This window comes from Panthera leo, chromosome A1, assembly GCF_018350215.1.
Source record: "Panthera leo isolate Ple1 chromosome A1, P.leo_Ple1_pat1.1, whole genome shotgun sequence".
Lineage (NCBI taxonomy): Eukaryota > Metazoa > Chordata > Mammalia > Carnivora > Felidae > Panthera > Panthera leo.
The window spans coordinates 62212338-62227694 of NC_056679.1; the positions used below are offsets into that span (position 1 = coordinate 62212338).

The window sequence follows — 15357 nt, forward strand, 5'->3', positions numbered from 1 at the left end:
TCAAATATGCTTAAATGTCGATAATACACAATAAAGAAAAAAATAGAGAAAAAAGTAGTAACAATCAATAACGTTCATCCAGAGAAAGTAGAAGAAAATAAATACAGAGCCTAGGGCTCTGTACAGTTAAGACACTGTATCCCTTTTCCCATGTGAAAGGAGGGAGAGAGTGTAAGGGTACAAGTTTATGTATTTAGGTTGGTGTATTTAGATGTGGAGAGTTAAAGGAGATGCAGGAGTTTCTGATGAAAAAAGGAAGTTTGCTGATTTCATTAACCACTCACATTCTGTAACTCACTAGAGAACATGGAATTGGGCTGGTTGCTTAGTATTTCTGAACTTTTTCCTGAAAAGTACAATGGTATAAAGTAGTGTTTCTCAAATTTTAGTTTTAGAAGACTCACCTGGATAACCTGTTGAGCCACAGATTCCAGAGAAGTTGGGTTTTGTTTTGTTTAACTGTTTTGTTTTTTGTTTTGTTTTGTTTTGTTTTTAATCTGGGATGTGGCCTGAGAATATGCACTTTCTATCAGTTTACAAAAATAATTCAGGCCACAATTTGAGTTACACTTCTAAGGGTAATGTGATCTCACAGAGATAATGAGATACTGTATATAAACCTTACTTGGTATACAGCAGGCAATCAAGTATCAGTTACTTTTCTCATCTCCATGAATATTTGCTTGTTGCTGACATCTGAACAGGTATAAAAGTATAAGGAACTGTTTTGTCATTGAGCTAAGTGTATTGTGTCTAAGTTGCTTCCCTCCAAAAAGATCAGGATGTTTAAAAATATGTTCAAACAATAAAACTGCTAATACAAAATGTTTATAAATAATACTATAGGAATAACAGAGAACCATATATACCATCATATATATGAGTCATAGATATATATGTATATGAGAATACATATATAGTCACTGTAACTGAGCATTCAATTTAGCTCTCAGTTTAGGTACAAATAAAACTATAATGGTTTTATATAACTTTTGTTGTGTAATAAAAGAAAAAATCAATTCCTCAGGATAATTAGTATTATTTTTTAGAAATGACTTTTAAAAGGAATTTATCACTTGGGACCTTATTCAATGAATATTGAACAAAACAATAGACAATACAGTTAAAGGTACTTTTGTAGTTAAATAGAGATTTAATAGTCATATAAAGTGGTGAAAATTGAATTTAACTTGGGCTCTGTGCTCCCAAGGATTAGTGATGGTAAAAAACATCTCCTCCCACACTTTTGTGTTCCAAAAAGAGCTAACCTCAAAAGAACCACCCCTCTCCATATAATTTACTGTCCATGGACTCTCATGAGTTCAAAGATAACTCCCTTGTTTATCTGTCTGTATAAAACTCTAGGTCCCCTCTTTTTCTTTGAGGGCTTCCTCTTTAAAGGGCATTCTTCCTGTGCAATAAAGCTGAATAAAATCATGCTCTTAATCAGTCTTTCACATTATCTTGATGCTGCATAGGTATTGGGAGGATAACATGAAAGTATTTTTTCTTTTCAAAGTCTCAACCTTACTCACTTGGCTAACTTCTTTTTTTCCCTATTAAAGAAAGTTTAGAAAATAGGTCAGACAGCTAATTCCCATTACTTTTTTTTAAGTTTGATTTTTATACATATATTTTGTGAGTCTTAAGGCTTTAAGCTTTCCCAAGTCTTGATGTTTTTATCTGTACATACTTAGTGTTCTAAAACAGAGAGAATTGCAAAGTGATTTTTGTAAAGGTGAAAGGATAATGAGGTAAAATTGAAGAAAGGAAAAAGAAAAAGTAAAAAGATAGCTTCAGGTTTTTGTTCTCTACAGGTCTTTAGTCTTGACTTGCTATTTTTTTTTTTCAAAATCTTCCATGTAGGAGCTAAATATTTTGTGGTGGCCATTTCCATAGAAAAGAGATCATTGTGACACTTCTATTTGCATATTCTGGTTTACTGTCTGTACTGCCTGTCCTTTTCTGGTGATAATGAACCAAGAAGTTCCACTTTTAACATTTAAAAATTTGGGTGTTGGCACTTTCTGTCCTTAGGTTTAATTTTCAATTCCCTTCCTTAGACATTGTCCAACTTACATATTTCAAACACTTTTCTTTGCTTCAGAAAATAACAAAGATTTTCTTCACTCTATTTTCCTTCAAATCTGAAACTAACTGAGCTACTCTACTAAACAAAGGCACTATTCTATTAACATGAGAAACACTTGAACTTATAGTCCTTTCTGGAATTCTACTCAGGTGTCTTGATCAGGATCTCCTCAGACTCAATCCTGAACAGTCTCCATGCTATCTCCCTATTCAGGCTCCTATCTAAGTACTAAATATTTGATAAATCATACATAAAATTGTACATAGCAACCATGTAAGCTAAGAGAATGTGACACTCATACAAGATGAACTATTCCACTTATTTACTGATAGAAAAATTAAATTGTCACCAACACATAAAACTGGTTGGTATAGATGTCAGAACTTTTGTTTTTATGTCCTATATTTACTATTAATCATTAACACTCTTATTCTCTTAACTTGTTCCATGACAGCAGGTTTATTTCTTATAATACTTGGTGAATTACATTTGCTGAGATCAATGGAGATATGGCCTCTGTTTCATCTTAACACAAAGTCATTCTTTATTTGGCATAGTAACTATAGTTATTGAAGTGATCCTTAAACAGCATTGAAACAAACAAATAATATACTATCTTTTGAAATATTGTTTCCATTCATAAAGTAGATCTCAAAAATAACATTCTCATATTGTTTAATTATATTATGAATGATTACGCAGAAAAAAAGAGGACACAAATTTTAGCAAATATTTCAAATCAAGCATTTACAACACTGCATGTAAATATCCTCATGAAAATTGCTATATTTCATATAAACTTTTCATTAAAATGCTAGAAGAAATGTGAAAATATTTCCTCCATTCTAACTGCAGGCATTTTTTATTAGCCACTTTACCATAAACAGATGTTCATTTTAGATCTAATATTTATTTGTGAAGTTGATAACAAGTAGAAATTACTCTTGGGTAGGGGTGTCTGGGTGGCTCCATCAGTTAAGCTTCTGACTTCGGCTCAGGTCATGATCTCAGAGTGCCTGAGTTCGAGCCCTGTGTAGGGCTCTGTGATGACAGATCAGAGCCTGGACCCTGCTTTGGATTGTGTCTCCCTCTCTCTCTGTCCCTCCCCCCACTCACACTCTGTCTCTCTCTTTCCAAAGTAAATAAACATTAAAAAAAACTAAAAAATAGAAATTATTCTTGGGTAAAATACATCATTATTTTACAAATTTTTAGTTAAGTTTGAGTTTATCACATCTTGATGTTCACACTGATGCAGGAAGAAGCATTTGAAACATCAGATAGTTGCCAGTTATAAGCAACTAAAATGTGAATATTTAGTAAAGTTAAATTAGATGCTTGTGCTGAGAACTTATTGTTCAAGGTGTTCATAGTTAATCTCCTTAGAAAGTATTATTTAGGCTGCTAAAGATTTAAATAAAGAAGATATGTAATTAGTAACATGTCCTAGAGCAAAGGAAGACTATTGAGACTAGAAATCTGTCATTAGGGAACTCTGTTTATTGAAAGGCTTATTAGTAACCTTAATTTTAGAACTGAAGAATTTTTAAAAAAAGACCAAGATTAACTACTAAAACAGAGCATAGTATGTAAAAATATAAACAGTCCCTCTTATTTTACCTGAAATGAAGAATAATTTTCTCCATATATAACTTAGTTTAGATTTCATGTAGCTAATTACTGACTACAGAAAAAATAGTAAAAATGAAGTTCTCAATAAATTTTGGAAAACAATCATCAGTTGTTTATTGAATCTAGGGAATTATCTGGTAGTCATGAATGCATATTCCTTTTGACCAGAAATCCACTTTTCCTACAGAAATAAAAGGAGCAGTTACTAAACATCTTGCAATATCGTCTGTGATAATAAAAACAGGAAATGCTCCTAGCATCCATCTCTAGGGTGATTGTTAGATAAAATATATTATGCCTATGTTATAAAACACTTAGAGGTATTTCAAAAGAATGATACAGATCTATATGTACTAAAATGGAAATGAGACTGTGAGGATTTAACTGGAAAAAAACCACAAATAATAGAAATGCTATATTCAATATTTATAATAAAAACAAGTTGTGTGTGTACATATATGTGTGGTGTGATTATAGATCTCTAACTCAAGTGTCCAAAAATGTAACTTTTAAAATCTTCTCTGTAATCCAATTTAATCTTTAAATTGTCAGTTGGTGGAAATTTGATCTCAATGAATTTAGGAGTTTATCAGTCAATTTAGCCTAACCTTGGTCTCCCCAGAGGTTCCATGTAATCCTGGGATCTTCCATAGTGCTAAGGCATTGGTGAAGAGTGAACATATAATCCTTGTTCCTTAGAATCTATTCATGATGGTATCTGCTAAGATTTATTCATCATTTATTTATTTGATCATCTGTTGTCACCGCACACAGTTGGAATTTATGGTTCCCTTGACTGTGAGAGCAATGCTCTTATGAATAAACAACTTTTGAGTAAGAAAATTTGGAGATGCTTAGGTAGCAAAGTTAATTGTGGAGGATGTGTCCAGGTAATCACTCTTCTCCCAGAATTAAGGAACAAAAGCAGAGTAGTGGTGAGATACAAAATTACTCTTTTGGGGGAACTTGGATGGCTCAGTTGGTTAAGCGTCAGACTTTGGCTCGGGTCATGATCTCATGTTTCCTGAATTCTAGCCCTGCATTGGGTTCTGTGCTGATGGCTCAAAGCCTGGAGCCTGCTTAGGATGCCTTGTCTCCCTCTCTGTCTGCCCCTCCCCCGCGCACACTCTGTCTCTCTCTCTCTCAAAAATCAACATTAAAAAAATTTTTAATTACGCTTTTCTTCACTAATTAACATCAACCAAAACTAGTTCAAGCCAACATGGGTTCAGGTTAGAAATACAGTCAGTTACAACTAAATTTACTACTGATAAACTCTTTGTAATGAATATACTTTTTAACATAAGGCAGTATTTTATTTTATTTTTGTTTTCATTTGATAGTTCAATAGAAAATGTGAAAGGAATTCTTTTCAAAGCATTTGCCAAATTTAAGTGGGAGCTGGAAATTCCAACAGAAAGTAACTGATAATGGGCTAAGAAGCTGAGCACAAATTTTGGCTTTCACAGATTATGGGCTGCCGAGACAAAAATTAAAGAACATTCCAACCAGAATAAATAATAGAAAAACTGGGTAGTCCAGTATCTACTAAAACATAAATATATAACTAAATATTTCTAATTATCAAATCCAAGATGTTTTCTCTGCCAAATTATACACATACACATATTTCTTTCCCCCTTGGCTTTATGAGGTCAGCAAATTCTTGATTCCAAAATCTGACAAGGATATCAAGAGAATGAGAATCAGCAGACAACCTCTATCATAATCATAGATGAAAAATCCTAACCAATATATTAGCAAACTGAATCAAGCTATATGTGAAAAGAATAATTTAAGTGTCGTGACCAAGTGAAGTTTAATTCCAAGAGAAGGTAAGAGTTACAAAACTTTAACTCAAAACATAAAGAGAAAATGAAAAAAAGATTATCTCAAGAGGTACAGACAACTAATGTTATATAATTTAACATTCACTGGTGATAAAATCTGTTAGCAAACTAGATTAAAACAAAGTTAGGGTGCTTTTTTTAAAATAAACGGGAGGTGTATGTATATCAGGAGCCAGAAACCTTGGGACCCTTATAGAATTCTGCTTCCTACATGTAACTATCAAAAATTGTCAGCATTCAATATATTCAACGGTAGGGTTTTTTCCCTAAGAATGGAAACAAAATGTCCATTCTCACAACTTGTCTTTAAAACTAACTCTTATCCAATGCAATAATGCAAGACTAAGAAATGGAGAACACAAAGATTAAAGAGGAAAAGATGAAAATGTCATTTTTCCAGACTCAAGATACTATACATAAAAATTTCAAAATAATCTGCCCAAAACAATTGGTATCAATAATTGAATTTATGAAGCTGAATGAATTCAAATGAAGCTCAATATATCATTAAAATAATTTAAAATTGGGGCACCTGGGTAGCTCAGTTGGTTGAGTGTCTGACTTTGGCTCAGGTCATGATCTTATAGCTCATGAGTTTGAGCCCCATGACAGGCTGGGGTCTGTGCTGACAGCTCAGAGCCTGGAGCCTGCTTCAAGTTCTGTGTCTCCCTCTCTCTCTGCCCCTCCCCCACTCACGCTCTGTCTCTATCTCTCAAAAATAAATAAACTTTAAAAAAATAATAATAATTCAAAATGAAATTAATAAATGAGACCATTCACCATACCCTCAAGAAACTTCAATACCTAGAAATAAACCTAATGAACATTGTTCAAACATTCCACTTAGAAAACTACAAAATACAGAAAATGAATGAAGCATAAATGCTTTCACTATACATGTTCATGAATTGGAATACTGAATGTTTATAGGTGTCAATTCTCCCAAAATTTCTCTATAGATTGAAGGCATTCTCAAAATCACAGAATTCTGTTTTGTTTTGTTTTGGAATATGGCAAGTACATTCTACAGTTCATATGGGGCGCCTGGGTGGCTCAGTCGGTTAAGCGTCCGACTTCAGTTCAGGTCACGATTTCATGGCTTGTGAGTTCCAGCTCTGCATCGGGCTCTGTGCTGATAACTCAGAGCCTAGAGCCTCTTCAGATTCTGTGTCTTTCTCTCTCTCTCTCTGCCCCTCCCCTGCTCACACTCTGTCTCTCTCTGTCTCTCAAAAATAAATAAATATAAAAAAAATTAAAGTTCATATGGAAATCTAAATATTTTGAAATCCAAGAAGCTATAGCATCAACAATGAAGCCGATGGAAAATTGGCACTTGAGAAAAAAGAATATGTAAAATATCCTTGAGACATGAAAAAGTTACTCAAACTTGTGAGCCATCAGGAAAATCCAATTTAAATCCCAATGGTAAACATGCCAACAGAAATTAATAAAATTCAGAAACCTAACAAATAACAAATTGTGGATATGGTGGTAATATTTATGCCGAACCTGGTAGGATTCTATATGTATCCAATCATTATGAAAAACTATTTAGCAATGTCAACCTTAAATAAAACAAATGGTAATTTGCTAATTAAGCAAAGATGAGTTTATTCAAGAGTAGCAGAGGAATTGCAATTCAGGACAAGCAAACTATGACAAACCACAGGCAAGTCCAAAGAGACAAAGAGGACGCTAGATTTTATTAGGTTCTAGGAGGAATACAGAGGGTTATTTTGAACATTTCATTGGAAGAGAATGAGAGTTTGAGTTTATGGCAGTTTCTCACTGGCTGTCAGTGGTGGGCAGTTTGCTGTTACTGAGGCATGTAGAAATCTTCCTTCTTCCTACTGGTCACGTGAGTGGAAACAAATGGTACCTGCATAAGACCTCTCCCTTCATGGCTTCTTGACTCTATTTTAAATCAAGTTTCCTTTACTCCTTTTCACAGCAGTATCTTATAAATTAGATGATTATGTACCTTCCAGAACCAGCACTTCTACTCCCTGGCACATTTCAATCACAAATGAATAAAAATATGACAAAATGATATATATGTATATTTATTGAAGCATTATTTGTTATCACCCCAAAACGGATATGAACAACTCTCCTGCAATAGTAGAGCACATATATTTTGGGATGAGGACACAATGCAATATTATATAATAACATAAAGGCAAAAAAAGAAAACAAAACATGTTACATGCAGTAATGTGATTAAATAACACACACATAATATTGCCAGAAAGAAGCCAGACAAAAAAGTAAAAATTGTAAAATTTCAATTATAGAAGTTTTAAAACTGGTAAAAGCTAACCCACGATGCTAGAAATTAGGATAGTGATTATCTTTGGAGATGAGTGTGGATAACTGGAAATGCCCTGAGTTTTGCCACTGATGTCCTCGGGTTCTTGATCACTGTGTTGATTACATATATGGACATGTTTACTTTGGAAAAATAAACTCCCCACGTATGACTTCCATAACTTTTAATGTATTTTATTCTTCAATTAAAATCTTAAAAACTCAGGCTATTATTAGACAGATATCATTAGAACACTCTTTTTGACGGAAAAGAAAAGTTCAGGCGTAATATATCAACATTATTCTGCTACATCATATTATTTTTAAAAAACAGGCATCTGCCATTGAACACCTCCTATACTTGTATGACACCCAACCATACATCTTCCCTGGCACCCCATGTAGGAAGAACAGTATTCCAGCTGTTCTTTGCCTGTCTGAAATCTATTCCTGAATAATTCCAGCTGGCTTAAATGCAAATCTAATTTTACAGAGGTGATTCTTAGAAGCAACATCAAAGTCTTAAAATAGCGGCTAGTAATGAGACCCAACAAATAGAGGCAAACTTTACATATCATCCACACTCAAATTAGTGCACAATCTGGTCACATATGACAACAAATTGTTTCCAAGACATTACAGTGCTGTACCCAGATGCTTATAATCAAATCTGCATGGTGATCAAAGTCAAAAGTCCTACACCTGTATTACATTCTGTTTGATATATTCAAAATGACTCTCACATAGTAATAAATTAAGGGCAGCAAAAATGTTTGCAGAGATGGTGGCAATATACTCTGGAAGGAAGAATGTGGATATCAAAATTTCATAGCAATTTGCCAGGGAGAGTATCCCTAGATGATTCCACTTCACACCATGCTCCACCCACATTTGTCCAGTATTTCTATCTCTGCTGATATTGTTTATAATCCCTCCCTTTATATGTGCAGTTATTTCATTGGTTTCAAGTTAATAGATGTTATTCTATCTTAAGGCCAATTTTATGTGCATACCAGTAAATTCTAAGGCCACAGAGTTAGTAACAGTTGACTATAAATACGCTGATTTAATATTTTTCATCTTTAATAGTATACTATAGGACAAAGCAGGTAGCATACATAAGTAGATGATTAAATAATTAAACAAGCAGTAATGCACTAATGCAGTTGATATAAGCACTAATTCCTTCTTATCTTTTTTACTTTCCCCCGTCCTTCCCAAATGGGTGAATGGCAGCCTATCCTTTTCTGAGTTCTACTGCAAAAAATAAAAAATAAAAAATAAGTCGTTTATTTATTTATTTATTTATTTATTTATTTATTTATTATTTGAGAGAGAGAGAGTGCACAAGCAGGGGAGAGGGCAGAGGGTGAGAAAAAATCTTAAGCAGGCACCAGGCTCGGTGCAGAGTCAGAGGCAAGACTTTATTTCACAACTAGGAGATCATGACCTGAGCCAAAATCAAGAGTCGGATGCCTAACTGACCAACCGAGTCACCCAGGTGCCTCAGCTATTGCAAAATTGTTGATCCGACATCATCCCTCCATGTTTGGTGATTTTGTCATCTTGGTGTAGCATTTCTCCAAACATATCTTTGATCCAGTATTTTCAGCATAAGGAAAATGATTCATTCCTTTCCTAGTTGAAGATTTTCTTTGACTCACTTTCCTTTGGCTATTCCCTGGTGTTCCATTCTACAAAGCAATGTTGTGGTAAACCAGAAGCCACAAAAAACTGCCCTCCAGATACATATTTTTAAATATGTTTTAAAATTATATCTTTTACTTGATATTTACAAACACCTACTTCCACAATCTCCTACAAAGATGAAAAGCTCAGCTAAGAACAGACTCAATCCCACATGGCAACTGCTGGCCATGGACAGTGCAGAAAGCTATCTTTTTCAGTAGGGCACATACCCCTAGTTAGCAGCAGCATCCATTTACATGATGATTGCATAAGCATTTATTCTTGCCACACCTCACTTATTTATATTACCTCGTGGCCACAATGGGCATTTGAACTGATAACCCCCATTAAAATTCCTAACAGGTTACCTAATAGCTCTTGTAATTTGCCTTGAAATGTAGAAATTTCTCTTGCCTCTGAAATGAACGCCTCACCAGGATAAATAACCATTATTTTTCAGTTAGCTGTTAAAATCTGCTTCCAGTTTATTCTCCTTGTGGGGCTCAAGATGTGTCATCTCTTCCAGGTTTATTTTCCATGATTCTTCTATTTGAGAATTTAATAGAAACTAAGCAGTTCATTACCTTTTTTAAAAAGCCTCTTTTCCTTCACTGAAACCTGTTACTGAGAATATAAACTACAAAATATTTTAGAAAGTTATCTTTTTCATTTCGAGCCTAAAGTCATATATATTAGTTTTGTTTTGTTTTTATTTTTTAGTGTTTATTTGAGAGAGAGAGAAACAGAGCGTGAGCAGGGCAGGTGCAGAGAGAGAGAGAGAGAGAGGGAGAGAGAGAGAGAATCTGAACCCGACTCCAGGCTCTGGGCTGTCAGCACAGAGCCTGATGTGGGGCTAGAACTCACAGACCAGGAGATCATGACCTGAGCCCAAGTCCAGACTCACTGAGCCACCAGGAGCCCCCCCCCCTCCCTTTTTGTAAGTTGTTTTTTTTTGAATGTATATTTATTTTTGAGAGAGAGACAGGGACAGAGAATATATATATTCGTTTCCAATCGTTGCATCAAAATCACCAAAGTCTATTTGCAACTTACAACAGAAGATATGTATTTTCTTACCATTTCTGCGCGTCAGTCGTCTGGGCATGGCTTACCTGTGTCCTCTGCTTAGGGTCTCAACATCAAGGTGTCCCCCAACTGTGGTTTGAATGGATGAGTCCACTCCTAGGCTCATGGACAGAGACTGTTGGCAGAATTATTTGCACGCAGTTGGCGGACTGAGGGCCCCAGCTTCTTGCTGGTTACTGACTGGAGGTCACTCTCTGCTCCTGGAGGCCACCTGCAGCTCCTCAAGGCTGCCCCCAGTTCCTGGGCACACGGTCTTTCTCAACGTGGCCACCTGCTTCACTAAGCCAGCAAAGAACCCCCGGAGCGGTCCGCCAGCAAGATGGAAGCTCCCATGACATCACACATCATGGGCGTGGCCTGCATCTCTTCGGTTTGTCCTCTTGCGGAGAAGAGAGCCTCGCAGCCTTGATGAACTGCCTCAGTCCTCGCTGTTGCTGGCTCGGGTCCTCACTGAGAACGGTAAGCTGCTCCTTCGGGGCACCGGCCGGGTCAGCCTTCTGAGCCTAAACCCACGCGGGGCCAATAGGTTCTCCTCTTCCCGGCGTCGCCCTGCTGGCGGCCACCTCGGGCCTCACCCTTAAGACTGCTCAGCAACCACCACCACAGACACCGCCTGACCCACGGCAGGAAGAGCTCGGCTCTGAGGTGGAGCTGAGCCACCACCGAGACGAGTGGGAGGGTAGGCGGATGGTGGAGCATAGGCCTGAGACACTGAGATGTGGCCTCCTGCTGGGCGGAGGACTGCTGGTGCTTCCGCAGAAGCCCTCCTTGTGCTCCCGCCCCGCCCCTCGTCCACCTGGGTTTCCCGCCTCAGGGCCTCAGATGCCCTCGCACAGTGACCGGTCGTGGGGCCCACTGTTGCCACTGGACAGAAACCCAAAATTTGTTGTTATCTCTTAAAGGATTGGGAATTGCATACAAAAACCTTAGGTAAAGTGAAAAAAAAAAAAAAGATGAAAACTTGGCTGGTGTAAATGCAAACCACCAAATCAAGGCAAAGTAACAACCCACGGGAAAATTATCGCCCAAGAAGGCAACCTGTATTCTCAGGGTGGGACTTAAGAGTAGTCAAGGAGAAGGGCTTACACAAGGGAGCCAACACCAGGACCCTAGAAAGTCACTGTAGAGGCTTGTCATACAATACGGGGCTTTTCCCCTGCTTTACTGAGGGTATACTCAACAAATAAAAATTGTATATGTTTAAGGTGTACAATGTGATGTTTTCATATTTGTATCCACTGTGAACTGATTACCACAATCAACCTAATTAACATGTCACTTCACAAAGTTCAGTGTGTGTGTGTGTGTGTGTGTGTGTGTGTGTATAGTGAGAGCACTTAACATAAACTCTCGACAAATGTCAAGTATACAATACAGTATTATTAACTGTAGTCAATATGTTTTTTGATATCTTCCTTTTGAGCATTAAAATTCATTGCTACTGCATTAGTTGCATTGGCTTCCCACAATGTTGAAGAAACAAAATTAATGAGCTTTAAAACATCTATTTGATGTAAACTGTGACACTTCTTAACCCCCTCTTTTTAAAATGAAAACCAGAGATCTCTTTTTAGGGTATGATTTTCTAGATAAACTATTTTCCACATATAATATGCCAATTTATTTGTGTCAATAGTACAAAAAGAATCACTGAAAATAACAACTGATTTAGACACCATTACAGAAGAAGCAAAATGCCTACTAGTCTTTCACACAGGTGACTAAATGTAAATGTGTAATTTGTAATTAGTAGAGTCAGGAGAGTCAAATATGGAGAAACTGAAGCTTTAAGATAGATTCACTGAAAAATAAAGAATTGGAGAATGTACTACCAGTGTGGATTTATGCATATAAATTCAGAAATCTTCAAAGCAGGAATTTTTGGCAGTACGTTTTTATCATTGAATTTTATAAATAACTAATATCTATAACAATAAGGAAAATATAAAAACCAGAAGTGTGAACACTTTCAAGTGCATAAAACAGTCTTTTAGATTCTAAAAGAAAATCATTCAGTGTGTGTGTGAATTTGAGGGGTAAGGTGGGTGTGGGGGGAGTTGCCAATCCATCTATCAGAGCTGCAATTCAGCTCAACATCACTTTTAATTTAGTGACTAATTTATTCTAATTTGTTTTTTCCCTCTTCCTGTTCAAGTTAATAAAAAATGGTGTAGTGGATAATAATGTAATTATGTGACTTCTCAATTCAAACTTAACAACTCTGAATCTTCACTTTAAAATATATTATATGATGGTTTGATAATTAAGGAGATAGTATACCTATTAAACTGTTTAACAATACCTGAAAAATACAAAATGCCAGATACATCCTGGCTATTTTTATTGGGGAAAAATGCACACATATCTGTATGCATATGGAAGTGTGTGTATTATACATATAGGTATAGGTTTACACAAACATACATATGCTATCATGTAAATATGCAAATGTATATTATGCAAACATACTAATTTTCTTCCACATAAAAATTAATGAAAAAACATAGGGCGATATACAGTTATACTCCAGCATTTCATAGTAACTAAACACAAAATGTTGAATTGAATTAAGCATGTAAGCGACAGCGGGACTTGAATGGTTCTAAAAGTCAGAGTAGTAGAGAAAAATATCACTGGGGGAAACCACACCGTAGACTGCTTAATCCACTTTGACTATTAGTTAAAGAATTTTTAAATTGTCAAAGATGAATAATTGTCAAATGCTTACTGCATTTTATGTTGTTTAGACAGCACGACAGCCCCCCTAGCCAAATTTGTAATTTACCGTAGCTTGGTATTCTTCAATTTTTGAGACTATTTTATTTTAAACTTTCCAAATAACAGCAGTGTTATTTGTTCTAATGCAATTCTGCAAATTGTGTCTGTGTACTGTCAATTACATTAAAAGCATATGCAGCAACACATTATAATCTGAAGAATAACACATTCTTCTATTTCACTTTACAGTATATTTTATTTGCAAATTTGCCGTATTTTAAATTTATCATTTATATAAATATAAACTCTAATAATATCTTATAAATGTACTGTTAATGTGAACTGTCTCACCAGAATGAGGCTAATTACTCCATCATAAAATGCCATATGTCACCAAATGCCGGCATGGATACAGAGAAATTATTTCTCATCAATTGGTAGTGAGAATGTAAAAAGATACAACCACTCTGAAAAAAATTTTTTTTTCAGTTTCTTAGGAAAGAACAACAACAATTAAAACTAAAAATACCCTTACCATGTGACTCAGCAATCTCACTACTAGCCATTTATCCCAGAGAAAAGGAAATTTATGTTTATACAAAAACAGGCATGTGATATTTTATTTGTGGTAGCCTCAAACTGAAAACACCCCAAATGTTCTTCAACAGGTTAATGGCTAAACAGACTGTGATGGGTCCATTTTATGGAACACTGCTTAAAAATGGACAGTAACAAACTATTTGTACACGCAACAATTCGATTAATCTCAAGGGAATTATGCTGAAAGAAAAAAGCCTATCTCAAAAGAATATATACAGCATGATGATGTTTATCTACATTCTTTAAATGGCAAAACTATAGGAATGGTGTTGGAAGAAGTTGCGGGAAAAAAGGTTTAACTATAACGGGGTAGCAAGAGGCAATTGATGGTGATGGAACAGTTAGGTATCATTTGTGGCAGTGGTTATGTGGCTCTGCATGTGATTACATTGCATAAAACCACACACACACACACACACACACAAGTGCCAATAAAACTGGTAAAATCTGAATAAGGTCTACGGATTGTACCAATGTCATTATCCTGGTTTTGATATTGACTATGTCAAAGATACAGTCTGACATTAGTTAAAATGGTAAGGACAGGTTTTAATTAGTATGTACTATCACAATAGGCAAAAGAGTACAACATGAACTGACCTGGACTTCAGTTTCTTCAGAGGTGACTAGGTGTTTAAAAGGAAGAGTGAGAGATTAGTGAAGGAGATAAGCAGGGGCTCAGTAGAGTTAGGAAAGTAAAAAATTACAAAAAGCTAAGGGGGTGGTCTATCTGAAACTCATCTGGGTTTGCTGAGCGGGCACTTATTAAATAAAGTTAGGGTCTTCCTCCCACCCCCACTAAGGAGACTAGGAGACTAGAAGACAAAGGCTGATCTTCAAGTATTGGCTGGAAGAAATAGTGTCTTTTGGCAGCCTTGAGTTTTCCCAGGAAGGCCTTTGAAAGGAGGCTAACATCCTCCTAGGGATGGGGCCTTTACCTGTTAGAAACTATGCTAGTATTTGTTCAAGTCTTGACTTGAACAAGGTGGAGGCCTACTCCAAAAGAGGGCTCAGAGGAGCCTGGCAAGAGTTGGGTCTAGGAGAATCTTCGTCAATTTCAGTTATATGAGGGAAAACTGAGTTAATGGTACACAGGACCTGTCTGTATTGTCTTTGCAACTTCCTGTGAATCCATAATTATTTCAAGATCAGAAGTTAAAAATATGTAATGTTTTGTATTGTCATAATTTAATGTTGTTAATTTTTAATATGTTTAGAATTTACCCTAATCATTAGCAGTATATGGGTAGAGAATTTCCTAATCAGCCAATATTCATTTGGGGATACATAAAAAGTCTTTTTCTCATCAATATATTCTCAACACTAGGCAGATGCTTCCACATTTTAGATGCTTGGTTAATTTTGTATAATAAATGAATATAT

The 15357-nt window shown here is 35.8% G+C and overlaps 2 long non-coding RNA genes across 7 annotated transcripts in view; one reads left to right on the forward strand and one right to left on the reverse strand.

Annotated features, from left to right (window-relative positions):
• The window catches only part of LOC122214133, a 303112-nt gene extending 291697 nt beyond the window's left edge, over window positions 1–11415 (reverse strand). For all 3 annotated transcript variants that reach the window (XR_006199758.1, XR_006199759.1, XR_006199754.1), the window contains exon 1: window positions 10683–11415. This is a non-coding gene — a long non-coding RNA (uncharacterized LOC122214133). The remainder of the gene's footprint in view (window positions 1–10682) is intronic.
• LOC122214119 overlaps window positions 5414–15357 on the forward strand; it is a 47414-nt gene continuing 37470 nt past the window's right edge. For all 4 annotated transcript variants that reach the window (XR_006199751.1, XR_006199748.1, XR_006199750.1 and 1 more), the window contains exon 1: window positions 5414–5559. This is a non-coding gene — a long non-coding RNA (uncharacterized LOC122214119). The remainder of the gene's footprint in view (window positions 5560–15357) is intronic.